This window comes from Heteronotia binoei, chromosome 6 (assembly GCF_032191835.1).
Source record: "Heteronotia binoei isolate CCM8104 ecotype False Entrance Well chromosome 6, APGP_CSIRO_Hbin_v1, whole genome shotgun sequence".
NCBI lineage: Eukaryota > Metazoa > Chordata > Lepidosauria > Squamata > Gekkonidae > Heteronotia > Heteronotia binoei.
This window is the reverse complement of record NC_083228.1, coordinates 15,800,608-15,813,878: the sequence shown is the minus strand read 5'-3', so window position 1 is coordinate 15,813,878 and position 13,271 is coordinate 15,800,608.

The window sequence follows — 13,271 nt, the reverse complement described above, 5'->3', positions numbered from 1 at the left end:
ATTGTGTGTATGTATATTAAGTTCAGCAAATGGCCTTTTCAGGTCCCAATAGGAATCATTTCCCCACACACATACAGATAGATAGATAGATAGATATAGATATATTATGATTTAATCCAAAGGTGCTCTACTTCACTACAACAGGAAGGAAGTGAAGTTTAGGGGCTTCTCCAACCTGGTTTTTTACCTATTGGCAAATTATTACATGTATCTTAATGTGGGGCCTTCCAGATGCCAGGTGAAATTGGCCCAAACCGGGGTCATTTTGTAGAAAAAGAGGTGCCAGAGCTCATGTATGATATTTGCATATGCTACACACCCCTGACATCACCGGAAGGTATACTGAATTGTGTCAGCTCAGCATCTACCTTAAAAGGCTTCTTGGATTAGAATTGTCATCAGAAAGCCTCACTCCCATCATACTTTTTAAAATTGCTTTCTCCTCTGTGGCCACAATAGCATGAGGAAGATTTCCATCTGTCTGCTTTGGCATGAGGAAGATTTCCATCTGTCTGCTTTATATGTTTTGGTTGCTTTCCTGGTTTTTGTGGAGAAAAATATGAGAAAGTTTGTCAAATCTTAGCATTCAGCAACGTTCTCATAGGGGGTTTGAACAATGGCTATCAGAAGCAATTATTTGGGGAAGGCAGTAAGAAAGAGCACAATAAAATGTTCCGGAGCTCTGCTCCTGTGAGGTCGTGTCCAAAATGAGGCTTGCCTTTTCTGTTGTAAACAAGCGCCTGCACTTTTTTGCACTGCAGATTGTGGCCATACTTGGACCTCTGGGGTCCATTTGTTCGTTCCTCTGCATTATCCCCACAACAACTCTTATGAGGTAGGTTAGGCTGAGAGTGTGTGACTGGCCCAGAGTCACTCAGTGAGCTTCCATGGCAGAATGGAGATTCAAATCTGGGTCTTTCAGATCATGTTCTGGCACTGGAACCACTATTTTGAGCTAGCTCTCCCCAGTTTAATCAAACTTGCTCTTAATTTTCCTAAAATCTCCCATTTTTTCCCATTCCGAGGGAGGAAATTCTTACATACTGTAAATCCTCCCCCCCCACAGCATACATGTCTCAGTTTGTCATATTTATTGTGCTGTATGTGACTGGTTTTGTTACCTTTTCTTATAGAAAACAATTTACTGGTAGTGTTAATCTGCTTAATAGCAGGTGTGCTGAAAACTCACCATTGCTCAGAACTGTCACTTGGCTGGTAAAGCAATAAAGTGAGAAGTGGTCAAGCTGGTTTTAAATGTGATTAAGAAGGTAGCACTGTGTATCCCTCAGGCATGTTCACGTTAGGCACAAATCTTTGTTTGCTATCTCAGGATTCAACAAGAACCTTGATGGTCTGTTCCATTTGCCTTTGAGTGAGGATAAGCTCCTGCGTACTCTCTCCAAAACTGTTGTATTTCTAGGGTGAATGGATGTTATAGAAAGGCTTAACAAGAGAAGGAGAAAGGAAAGTCTCTGACTAATAGGGAGGGACCTGCCAGACAGTCCAATGGATTCCTTTCTCAGTGCCTGTACTATGGTGTCTGCCTCTAGCCCTTTTCCAAAGAATTCTGCAGGGGTGGCAGGAAGTAGCAAATGATGCTGTAGAGACAAAGCAATTACTGCAGTAGCTAGAGAACAGTGATTCTTTAGAACTAATTTGCAATTAGGAAGTAGGGTTGAAGAGCCATGGAGCAGAATCTGGCCAAAATTACTATTAAAGCAGAAACAAGTGAATTCCTGACTTCACCCACGTTGTTTTGTAATGCAATCATGTCATCATATATTAATAGATTTGTTGTTGAAGATCATAAAGATTCATTGGTAGGTCCAGTTGACTAATGGCATTCTGTAAAATTTATTGCAAAAAAGGTTCTCTCAATGGTTGTGAGATGTTTCAGGCTATTTCATAGTCAGAGCTGGAACAGAAATACTGTGAAAAGAGCCTTGGCTTTGGCTCTTGCTCTCTCACCAGGGAGATATTGCAAATATTGAAGGAAGACCAGTCAATCTGTAACTTTTATTGGCATGATATCCAACATAACAAGGAACCCATCCATCAAATGGCAGTTTACAAGTGTAACAAATATGTAAACTGGCCCTTGTGGTACGCATATGGGTTGCTGCAGTCGCTTGATTTTGAGATGCATAAATTCTCATTTAGTAAAAGGAAAAGATGTGGGTCATATGATCTTTGAAGTGGGGCAAATTCATTTTCTTCATTAAAGTACTGAATGAAATTTACTGCATCGATTTCAGTCTAATACTGTCTTCTAGTAATTTGGCTAATTAATGGAATCTAACGAAACTCTGCAACTGTAATCCCATTTAGCAATACCACAAAATAAAATATGCATTCCAAAAAGATTTGTCACCTATATAATGTCACTGTGTGCACCGGCTGCCAAGACAATTTGTGCAAAACTTTTGCCCTGATGTTCCAACATGTCCCCTCGTCTGAAGTATGCATGCATACAAAAGCTTACATTCTGAGTAAAACTTTGTTGGTCTTAAAGGTGCTACTTGACTCATGCTATGTTGTGTTTTACATTATGTCCTTGTCCTGACAATTTAGGAATTGTTTTTAACCTTGTGTTTTTACTGTAATTTTTTTTACTGCTTGGGCAGCTGATGTTATATTGTTACAGCCTTTCGCCTCAAGCAATATAATTCTACCTACCTAAAAAAGATTTGCAGGGGGGCTTCCATGTGCATTGTGAATTTTAGCTGCAGCAGCCTGAGGGACCCAGTGTTCTCTTGGAAGTTGGAGGGAGGAATCTTTTGGAACAGCCTCTTCCAGAGTGCACGCTGGGGAAATTCTGGGGGGTACACACAGATGCTTTGGATCTTGGCCATAGTCTGTAATCCACCACCCTCTTATGCTGGAGCACGGCTCTCTCAAGTGCTCCAGGGAGTTTCTATTTATAACCTAAACTGATTCTTGGATTTTATTTTGATTGGACATTCTAGTCTCATTTGTGTTCCTTTAGATGTTGTGTTTTGTGGGCCAGAAAAGCTAAGCATGCTATCAGTTAAGTGCAAAATATTTACTGAAAGTTGAGGAGGAGTTCTTTTGTTGTGATATAGACAGGTGAGTTGGGCTAAAGCCCTTGGTGTTTCATGAGTGAATCCTGAGGCTTTGTTACAGCATTTATTTGCTTATGCGTGATGCTTTTCCCTTGTCTCTTTGGGATTTAAAACAAAGGTAGCCAAAAGAAACTTGTTTTGCCTTTGATTTCTTAACAGAAACATATACACACACAATGGAAAACTGGTGGTCATAAAATAACTGACCTCTGTCGATGATTCTTTAAGAATATAATCTTCTGTTTATGACTATACAAAGAATGTGGTTTTGGGCACCACATGTTTTGGAGGAGGTGTAAGACATCACATGTTCTGCAGGAGGTGTAGGATTTGCATTCTGTCTCTAAAAGGGTTTAAGTTTGAAGAAACATTGAAGATATTATTTTGCAATCTATTTAGGTGTACAGTTTTTTAAATTGTGAACTGTTCAGGGCAGGGATGTGAGTCTCTGTTGGTAAACAGTCACTTGCTTGGAACAAAAATTGCCCACTGAGCATAAGAATTTTTAAAATTCCCCCTTAGGCCACAAATCAATATAGTAGAACTATAAGACACTGAAGAGCCACTTCCAGTCAATACTGATCTTAAAAAAAAAAATTTTTAAAAATTATTAACAGATTTTAAGTTTATGAGTACTGATCTTGATGGACCAAGGGTCTGATTCAGTAAGCAGCATCGTGCATCCATGTGATGTGTGAACAGACCCTGTGTGTAGAAACAAGTAGACCTGAAAACAGTTTATGGGGTCTTAATTTATGGATTTATTGACTGCTGTATCTCTTGCTTGGAGGCTGTACCTTTTTTCTGTTTTGCACACCTCTTTATCTGCTGCTGAGGTGGGCCAGTTTGGTGTAGTGGTTAAGTGCAGACTCTTATCCGGGAGAACCGGGTTTGATTCCCCACTCCTCCACTTACAGCTGCTGGAATGGCCTTGGGTCAGCCAAAGCTCTGGCAGAGGTTGTCCTTGAAAAGGCAGCATCTGGGAGAGTCCTCTCAGCCCCACTTATCTCTCAGGGTGTCTGTTGTGGGGGTGGGGGAAGGTAGAGGAGATTGTGAGCTGTTCTGAGATTCAAAGTGAAGGGCGGAATATAAATCCAATGTCATTGTCTTCTTCCTCTGGTGTGGAGCATGCATTCCTCTGGCACTAGGCACTTTGGCTCATACAACAGCAGTGTCTTTTGAGAACCTGAAAAATGCTGAGCATCACAGGAACATGCATTCCACACTGAAGGACTGGCTCTCCAGTGAACCAAGAAGAGCACAAATGGAAACCAGGAAAAGGATTCAAGCCCTGGAAATAAGATGCTGGATTGTTACAATGATAGGACATTAAATTAAGTTACATTGTGTGGAACTCCCCTGAAGCAAGTTCAGCATTCATCTTAATGAGATCCAATAAGGGTAGCATCTGTCAGCAGTGATTTCTTCATGGTTTAAGTTTAAGAAAAAATTAGGGCTGCCTTGACACATTACTTTTCCTGATTTGTATTCTTATCATGTTTGCAGTGGGATGTCCAGAAAATAAAGGTGCTGCTGCAAAAAAAAATTTTCAAGGTGGGATCAAATCTGATTCACTGGTTATGGGTTTGGGACATTTCTGGTTGCTAACATTTTTTCTGGTTGCAGTTCTCTGGATTAGTTTTAAGAACCCTTGTAGAAGAAAGCAATGTAGGAAGACACCCGCAGGTTTGGTCTAAATGCAAAAAAAAAAAATTTAAATAGCCATTAACAGGTAATGGGGGTGAAATTGACCCCATGAAGGGAGTAGAAAATAGATAAAACTTCTTTTTAGATTTCTTGAGACTTCATCCTGAATGTTTTCCTCAACCATAATTTGGTCAGTTATCCTGTAGTGCTTCGTACTCCCCTACTTATAATGACAAAGGATGAGTTTTTGTAACCTGTTGCAGTAAAATTGTTTGTTAAATGCCAACAACATTTATTTCAGCATAAGCTTTGGTGAGTCAGAGCTCACTTCAGATGCAGGGAGATTTATTTACTTTATGTATGGCCTACCTTTCTCCCAGAGACTTAAAGTGGATTACATAGTGTACAACAATACAATCAAGTAGTGTGAGACAGCCAACAAACAATGTGAGGTTAGGGTTGCAAAAAATGGAAACAGGGCAAAAATACCAGACAAGATACACCACAATGTAAAAACTGAAATTACAAAAAGTAGAAACAGTACTGTAAGAGGAAGATAATACATACAGCAAAATATATCTTAGACTACAGTCCCATTTCCCTTTATAGATGCAACCTCGAATTCATTATAAATACACATGAAGCTGCCTTATACTGAATCAGACCACTGGTCCATCAAGGTCAATATTGTCTACTCGGACTGGCAGTGGCCCTCCAGGGTCTCAGGCAGAGGTCTGTCACATCTCCTATTGCTTGGTTCTTTTAACTGGAGATACTGGGGATAGAACCTGGGACCTTCTACATGCTAAGCAGATGTTCTACTACTGAGCTGGGGCCCTTCCTACAGTTGCATTTCCTTTATAAAAATACTCCCCTGCACAGTTCTATTTCCAACATTTTGTGGAGTGACAAATATGGGGCCTTCCTGACCTCAGACAGGCCATTCCACAAAGATGGTACCCAACCAGAAGGTACTATTTAACTCCTTGGGCATACTTGTATGCTAATTGTTCTGCGAACTGCGGTGTATAAACTGACTGGGCAGGTGAGAGCAGTCATATCTCTTTTCCCTGGTGGCACTGAACAGGGAAGCTGACATTGGTATATAAAATAAAAGTAAGAAAATATAATTTTGTCAGTTTTATATTTTTTCCTCAAGTATGCTGTTCTGTACTGCTTAAGGGGATTACTTGAATATAGTATGCCAATATAATATAACAAGATTCTAGGCCAGTAGTGTCTTGAGGAACAACAATTTTTTTCCAGGTTATGAGCACTTGTGAGTCATACCTCACTTTGCCACAAGAGCTTTCACCCTGGAGAATTCTGATGCTTTTTAAGGAGCTACTGGGCTTGAATTTTGTTTTTCTGCTAGAGAGTAACATGACACAACTACCCACCAGATACTATATTTAGTATAGAGGAGGTTTTTTTTAGTTTTGCAGCCGGAGTTTTGCTCAGTGAAACCCCTGAAGTCTTTACTGTGGGATCTGTTCAACCCCCTGCGTGAGATCAGTAAAGTACATTTCTAGCCTGCCTAAAGTTAGGTTTGTTCACTCTGTATCTTGCCTGGCCTATCTGATAGAGAGCCGGTCAAGTACTTACAGCGCTCACAAAGCAGCCACAAGCATACAGCATCATTGTGTGTCTATACATTATTATTTGCTCAGATATTATGGTGCTGGTGTAGGGGGGGGGAATGGTGTCTAGATCAGAGGTAGCTGAACTTGCTTAATGTAGGAGCCACATAGAATAAATGTCAGATGTTTGAGAGCCACAAGACTTGAACATCAAATGTCTGAGAGCTGGAAGGAAGGCAAATAGATGGGAGGAGGAAATGGAAAGGAAGCAACTTCAACTAAGAAACCAAACTAGTTGGCTTGGAGAAGTGATTTAAAGAGAGAAATGTCTTCTCCAAGCCGGCTGATGGGGCGGCGGGGGCTTCAAACCGCAGTTTGGCCTCCCCTGGTCTAGATAATTGTGCTGGTGACTTAAAATGGTTCGGAATTGCACTGTTCCATATTTTTGGGGCGGGAGGAGTGACTGATTGGCACTGCTAGCATTAGTTGCTTAATGCAGCTTTCCTTGACCTTCTGCAAAAGGAAAGCGAGCATGAAACAGGAACATAAAGTTGCAAGACCAGCAGCTGTTTGTCTCAAGTCTGCATGCAAGTGTCCTCTAATGCCTTTTGTAAAAGCAGAAGTCAACAGAGACCGCGTGTGAAAATATTTATTAACTTTTTTAGTTCCCGTACCTTTGACTCTCAAACATGGGATATAAAACAGGAGTCTGATGGTACTTTGAAGGCTAATAAAATTTTATTGCAGCAGACACTTTTGTGGACCACAGATCACTTTGGTAGAGGCAGTGAATAAATCACCGCTAGGAGGAGATTTTATGGGGGTGGATGAGGGACGTGAGGTGCAAGAAGGCCAGAGGAGCATGCAAAATTCAAAAGTATCAAGAAAAGCACAGATAACATTTTCTTGTTAACACCTATAATAGGTGGGGATTCCCAGGTTTTCTTTAGATAATGCCCCTTATGGATGTCAGTAAATTCAGCCGTACCTCTGCAATTTCCTACACTGTTTAAGTAGGTTGTATGTTTATCCTACTAACATCTTTCAGTTGTTAGTGGTCCTCTCCCACTTTGACTGAACCTATTACTCTCTTGATTTGGTCTCATTTTAAAGCATCAGTTTTGAATGTGCCGCTGGTCTCTTGTTTTATTTTTATCTTTGTAGGGAGTCATAAAGCCAAAGAATTTGTTTAAACCAGGGCTGAGGTACTATGAAAGTTTATACTGTAAGAAAATTCTGTTTGTGCTAAAAGTGCAGACAGCCTCCTGCTTGTATCTGCTGCAACAGGAACATAGCTACCCCTCTGAAACTATGAACATGATATGTTAAGAGGAATACAGTGTGTTGATGCTGACAAAGAAAACCATTGTGTTTTTCAGCATAAACTATATTGTTTCTGGCCAGGCCATTATTATGCCTGCTTTCATGTTGCGCTTTTCATCCTACTTCATTAGTAACCCTTCCGTTTTTCTTGGATTTTGATGTGACTTCTAGACTGCAATCTCTTAGTAGCTGTGAACATCTGCAAGTTATACACTGGGGAAAGATACTTCAGATTCCTGTGTGCCAGTACCAAATGGATACAACTGTAATCAGTGCAATCCTGTGCAGAGTTAATTCACTTAAAGCACATTGCAATAAGTGGGTTTAGACTCAAGTAACTTCGCATAGGATTGTGCTGTTGGGTGCGCAGGCCACGTATGAGATTTTTCTAGTCCAAGAGGAAATTCACCGATCCTTTAGAGATGTGTGTAATCCAGTTGACTGCAACAGAATTTAACAAGAGTGGAAAAAGTAGAATTTTTTCTAGAGTTAATTCTGAGGTGTGGAATGAAATCCAAGCTTTGGAAAAGTGAGGATACTACACCATTGTTCTATACTGGGTGGTCGAGAGAGGACAGATGTATGAATTGGTTGAAGTAATTTAAAGAACCCAAATAAAAGCTATTTATGAGTAGAGGGCAGTTGTGGTTTGACTGGACACACGATCTAGGCAGGTTTACATAAGCACATCGTTCACACTACTGAAACACCAGGTGATGCACTGCAAATGGGTTATAATGGTTATAGTTCTGGTATTACCTTCTTTCCCATGATTCTCTCCTGGTTGCTGTGTAAACGGGTTAGCAAACATTTCCTGATATCAAACAATTATTTCTGTAGTTCATATGAACATATGAAGCTGCCTTATACTGAATCAGACCCTTGGTTCATCAAAGTTAGTATTGTCTTCTCAGACTGGCAGCGGCTCTCCAGGGTCTCAAGCTGAGGTTTTTCACACCTATTTGCCTGGACCCTTTTTTTGGAGATGCCAGGGACTGAACCTGGGACCTTCTGCTTACCAAGCAGATGCTCTACCACTGAGCCACCGTCCCTCCCCGTTCCTTACATGTTCAGCTGCCAGTGAAGTGTAACCATGTGATGTGTCTGAAATATACATTATTCACTTTCAGGTTTACTATGCTTGTAACATGATGCCATTTACTGGCAGTCACAGAGCATTTTTCTCCAGAAGAGTATGCGTTGTGTGCTTTCTTTGGAGGAAGCATGCATAGGATCTGGCTATGCAGATTAATATTTTAAGCTGTAACCTCCCTTAATATATAGTGACAAAATCAATGTGTTTGCCTGTTAAGTGAAGCATAAAACAGCGGGGTAGGTTTAATTGTTTGCCCTAAATTGTGGTTTTCCCAAGTTTTTCCCAAAAAAATGCACAACAATGAATGCCCTTCTGTCTTTGTCTGACTGCTATTTGGGTGAAGGAAGGTAGCTTATGCAAGGGGAGCTGTGGGATGTATTGCAACACATTGTGGTCTTGTGGTTCGAACTGCCACATGAATACAAGCATGTTTTGCAGGCAAAATAATCTACCTATTGATGAACTAACTGAACACCTGCATTAAGGAGTGGGGAGGGAGGATAGTCATCTAAGCATTTCCTAAACATTCCTGGCCGATGCTTTGAAAAACATTAAATACCTGACTTGCATTAGATTGCAGTGTATGAATCTATGTGTGGTGGTGAATGGAGGAGGAAAGTGCTGTCATGTTGCAGCCAACTTATGGTGACCCCCATAGGGGGTCCAGAGATGTCCAGAGGTGGTTTGCCATTGCCTGTCCTTGCATAGAAAAAGACTGCAGATTTTTACCCCACCCTTCTCTCTGAATCAGAGACTTACAGTCTCCTATATTGGCTTACAGTCTCCTTTATCTTCTCCCCCCACAACAGACACCCTGTGAGGTGGGTGGGGCTGAGAGGGCTCTCAGCGGCTGCCCTTTCAAGGACAACTCCTGCGATAGCTATGGGTAACCCAAGGCCATTCCAGCAGCTGCAAGTGGAGGAGTGGGGAATCAAACCCGGTTCTCCCAGATAAGTCTGCACACTTAACCACTATGCCAAACTGGCTCTCTGGACTTCCTAAAAACCCTGGACTTCCTTGGAGGTCTCCCATCCAAATATTGACCAAGGCCAACCCCTGCCTAACTTCCAAGTTCTGATGAGATCGGCTTGACCTGGGCCATCCAGGTCAGGGCAACGACAGTGTGTAGTTTGTCTCAACTTTTCAGTGGGCCAGATTGTGGTGGTTTTGTGACATGAAGCTCCTTTTTTAATTTTGAACATTCAGGAATCTGTTTTGGCCATCCGCTAAGACTATAAATACCATTTATCTGTATGGGGTTAGGTGACTAAGTACAGATTATGAAAACGTGGACCTAACAATTCTCTATCTGATTGTGTGTGTATGTAGGAGGCCCATGGCGCAGAGTGGTAAAGCTGCAGTACTGCAGTCTGAACTCTCTACTCACAACCTGAGTTTGATCCCGGCGGAAGCTGGGTTCAGGTAGCCGGCTCAAGGTTGATTCAGCCTTCCATCCTTCTGAGGTCGGTAAAATGAGTACCCAGTTTGCTGTGGGGAAAGTGTAGATGACTGGAGAAGGCAATGGCAAAGCACCCTGTAAAAAGTCTGCTGTAAAAACATGAAAGCAAAGTCACCCCAGAGTTGGAAACAACTGGTGCTTGCAAAGGAACTACCTTTACTTTAAGTTTATATTTAAAAAGGTAAAGGTGGTGCCCTGTTGTTTTCAACTCTGGGGTGTTTTCAACTCTGGGATGGCGTTGCTTTCACAACGTTTTCAAGGCAGACTTTGTTACGGGGTGGTTTGCCATTGACTTCCCCAGTGATCTACACACACACACACACCCCGCCCGGGTACTCATTTTACCGACCACGGAAGGATGGACGGCTGAGTCAACCTTGAGCCGCCTACCTGAACCCAGCTTCCGCCGGGATCGAACTCAGGTCGTGAGGAGAGCTTCCGACTGCAATACTGCAGCTTTACCACTCTGCACCACGGGGCTCTCACATGTTTATATTTGGGTATATAGAAATTGCACTAAAAACTGTTTTGCGGGAAGCAGGCCAGTTTTACATTCCTGTCCTGTGCATCGAATACATAAAGCTGGTTCTATTCAATCAGAACACTGGTTTGTCTAGCACAGTACTGTTTTTTTTCGACAGCAACCATCAGGTAGAGGACTTCTGTAGCTCTGCTGTTTGAGATTCTTTTAGGTTGGAGAGGTTAAGATTGAATTTGCTGCATTCAAAGCAGGCACTGCACCATTGAGCCTCTTTAAAAGAGCAGGCGTTACCAAATTCTGTAACTTTGTAGTGTACATAGCACTGTGGACTTTTAAGTACAGGGCCAGGCTTTCTGTTGTGTGGAAAAGTAGTGCATGCACAATATTTATATAGGAGACATACACATGAAGTTGGTTTATACCAAGTCAGACCATTGTCAGTATTGTCTCTGGCTGAGGATTAAGCATGGGACCTTGTGCGTGCAAAGCAGATGCTCTGTCAGTGTGACCCAGTGGCCTCTCTAGCAATCTAAGACTACCTCTAACAAAACCATAAGGTGCTTTGAGGGGCAGACTGCTGTCAGATTAACAGGATAAGGCCTTGAAGTGTCTCAGTGGCTGTGCACAATCAGCTCCGGAGTCCATTTACATCTGTTGGGTGGCCAGTGAAGTAGAAATGGGAAGGCCCAAGGAAAAATTTGGAGGGGGGAATGTTTTTCCCCGTTTCCCCCCAAGGCCAGTTTTCTCCAGAAAATTGGGGGGGGGGGTGTATTATGGAATATTTTCTTTTACACTGATAAAGAACATTTATGATGAGGTGTTAATATATTTAATCTTCCAGTATTATTTCTCAAAACTATGTAACATGAAGATTTTTATATAAGACTACGTAAAGTATCAAATCATAATTTCTGTACACTGAGGATAAGCAAATACAATTCAGATACTGAGGATACAATTCTCAAATCCAAATTAAAAATGCATTTTGTCTCTAGGGAGCATTGCAGTTGTCACAAGAAGAAAACGGTTTCAGTTTACTTTTTGCTTGTGGGCTTCATTTTGATGTAGTTACTAGATCTGTTTCTGTCCTCTTTGCTGTTTGTCCTATGGGGGAGTAGGAGGAATAGAGGAGATAAAATAATGTTCTTCGTTTTGTTGTGTTGATAGTTTCTTTGGCTTTTATTCGGGGGGGGGGGTAGTCGGCTCTCATAAACTGACAAAAGAGGTTCTGGTGTTCTTTACATTTTAGATAGATCAAGACAGGTAGCCATGTTAGTCTGTCTGTGGGAGCAGAAAAGAGTAAATGTCCAGTAGCACTTTAAAGACTAACCACATTTGTGGTAGGATATGAGCTTTCGTGAGTCACTGCTCACTTCTTTGGAATGTGAGCCCATCTGTATTAATGTCATTTGGCATCTGAAATCACTCCACTTTCCAATATATAGGAGAGATGGACTCACATTCTAGCTGTAGCTGAAGTGAGCAGTGATTCACGAAAGTTCATACCCTGCTACAAATGTTGATAGTCTAAAGTGCTACTGAACTTTTACTTTTCAGGATCTTGTAGTTCCATTTGTAACAAAACTAAAATATAAAAAAGTACATTCAATTTGTTTTCTGAATAAACTGTACTTTTAATATATCAAATATTATCAAACAAGCCAGTTTGTGCACACTACCTTGTATGTTCCCAAAGTAACAACAAAGTGACTCCCAGTTCCCTCAGCCCTGTGGGAGAAATACAAAGAAAGCACCTTTAAGACCAAGTGCTAAAATTTTAAGGATGTTTTTGTTTGTCTGTGTCCTTTATAGAGTTTACATCTCTGCTACCTAATCATAAATAGGTACACATGTGGCCCGGCACAACCTGACATGCCTCGGCCCGACAAGGTCTCATTAATGTCAGATTCGGCCCTCATAACAAATGAATTTAACACCCCCGTTTTAAAATACTCTCCTACGTTCAAAGATACCCATGCAAACAAACAGCTAGCACAACCTTCATTCCGGCTGAGCGAGTTTTCTGTTAGTGAAGGGTAGGGTTCCCAATACTGGAGATTTGAGGGTAGAGTCTGTGGGAGGAAGCTCAGCAAGTATGTGGATTTGGGGCCTTGTGCGTGCAGGGCAGATGTTCTGTTGGTGTTGACCCAGCCCCTCTCCCAATCTACCCTAACAAAATCATAAATTTCTTTGAGGGGCAGACTGCAATACACTGTCGGATTAACATGAGTGCCGCCCTGTACTGTACAGACTCACATTCGGAGAGCAGCTGTAATTTCAGGAGAGCTCCAGGCGCTGTCTGGAGGGTGACAACCCCAGCCAATGGCAGTAGCTTTCCTACCTTTGTTCCCCAGCACCTGTCCTTTTGTGATTCTCCGCTTCTGGATACGGCAGTGCCTTGAGCCTTTATTCATAGGTTTACTTCACCTGGACATGCAGAAGTCCAGCAAGAAGGATGTGCCTGCAGCCCAGCTGTTAAAAGTGGGTCTGCTTTTCTGATTTGTTGACAAAAAGTTAGAAGGCAGCAGGAAAAAGAGGAAGACCCAACACGAGATAGATCGCCTCAATAAAGGAACCCACGACACCACAGTTTGCAAGACCT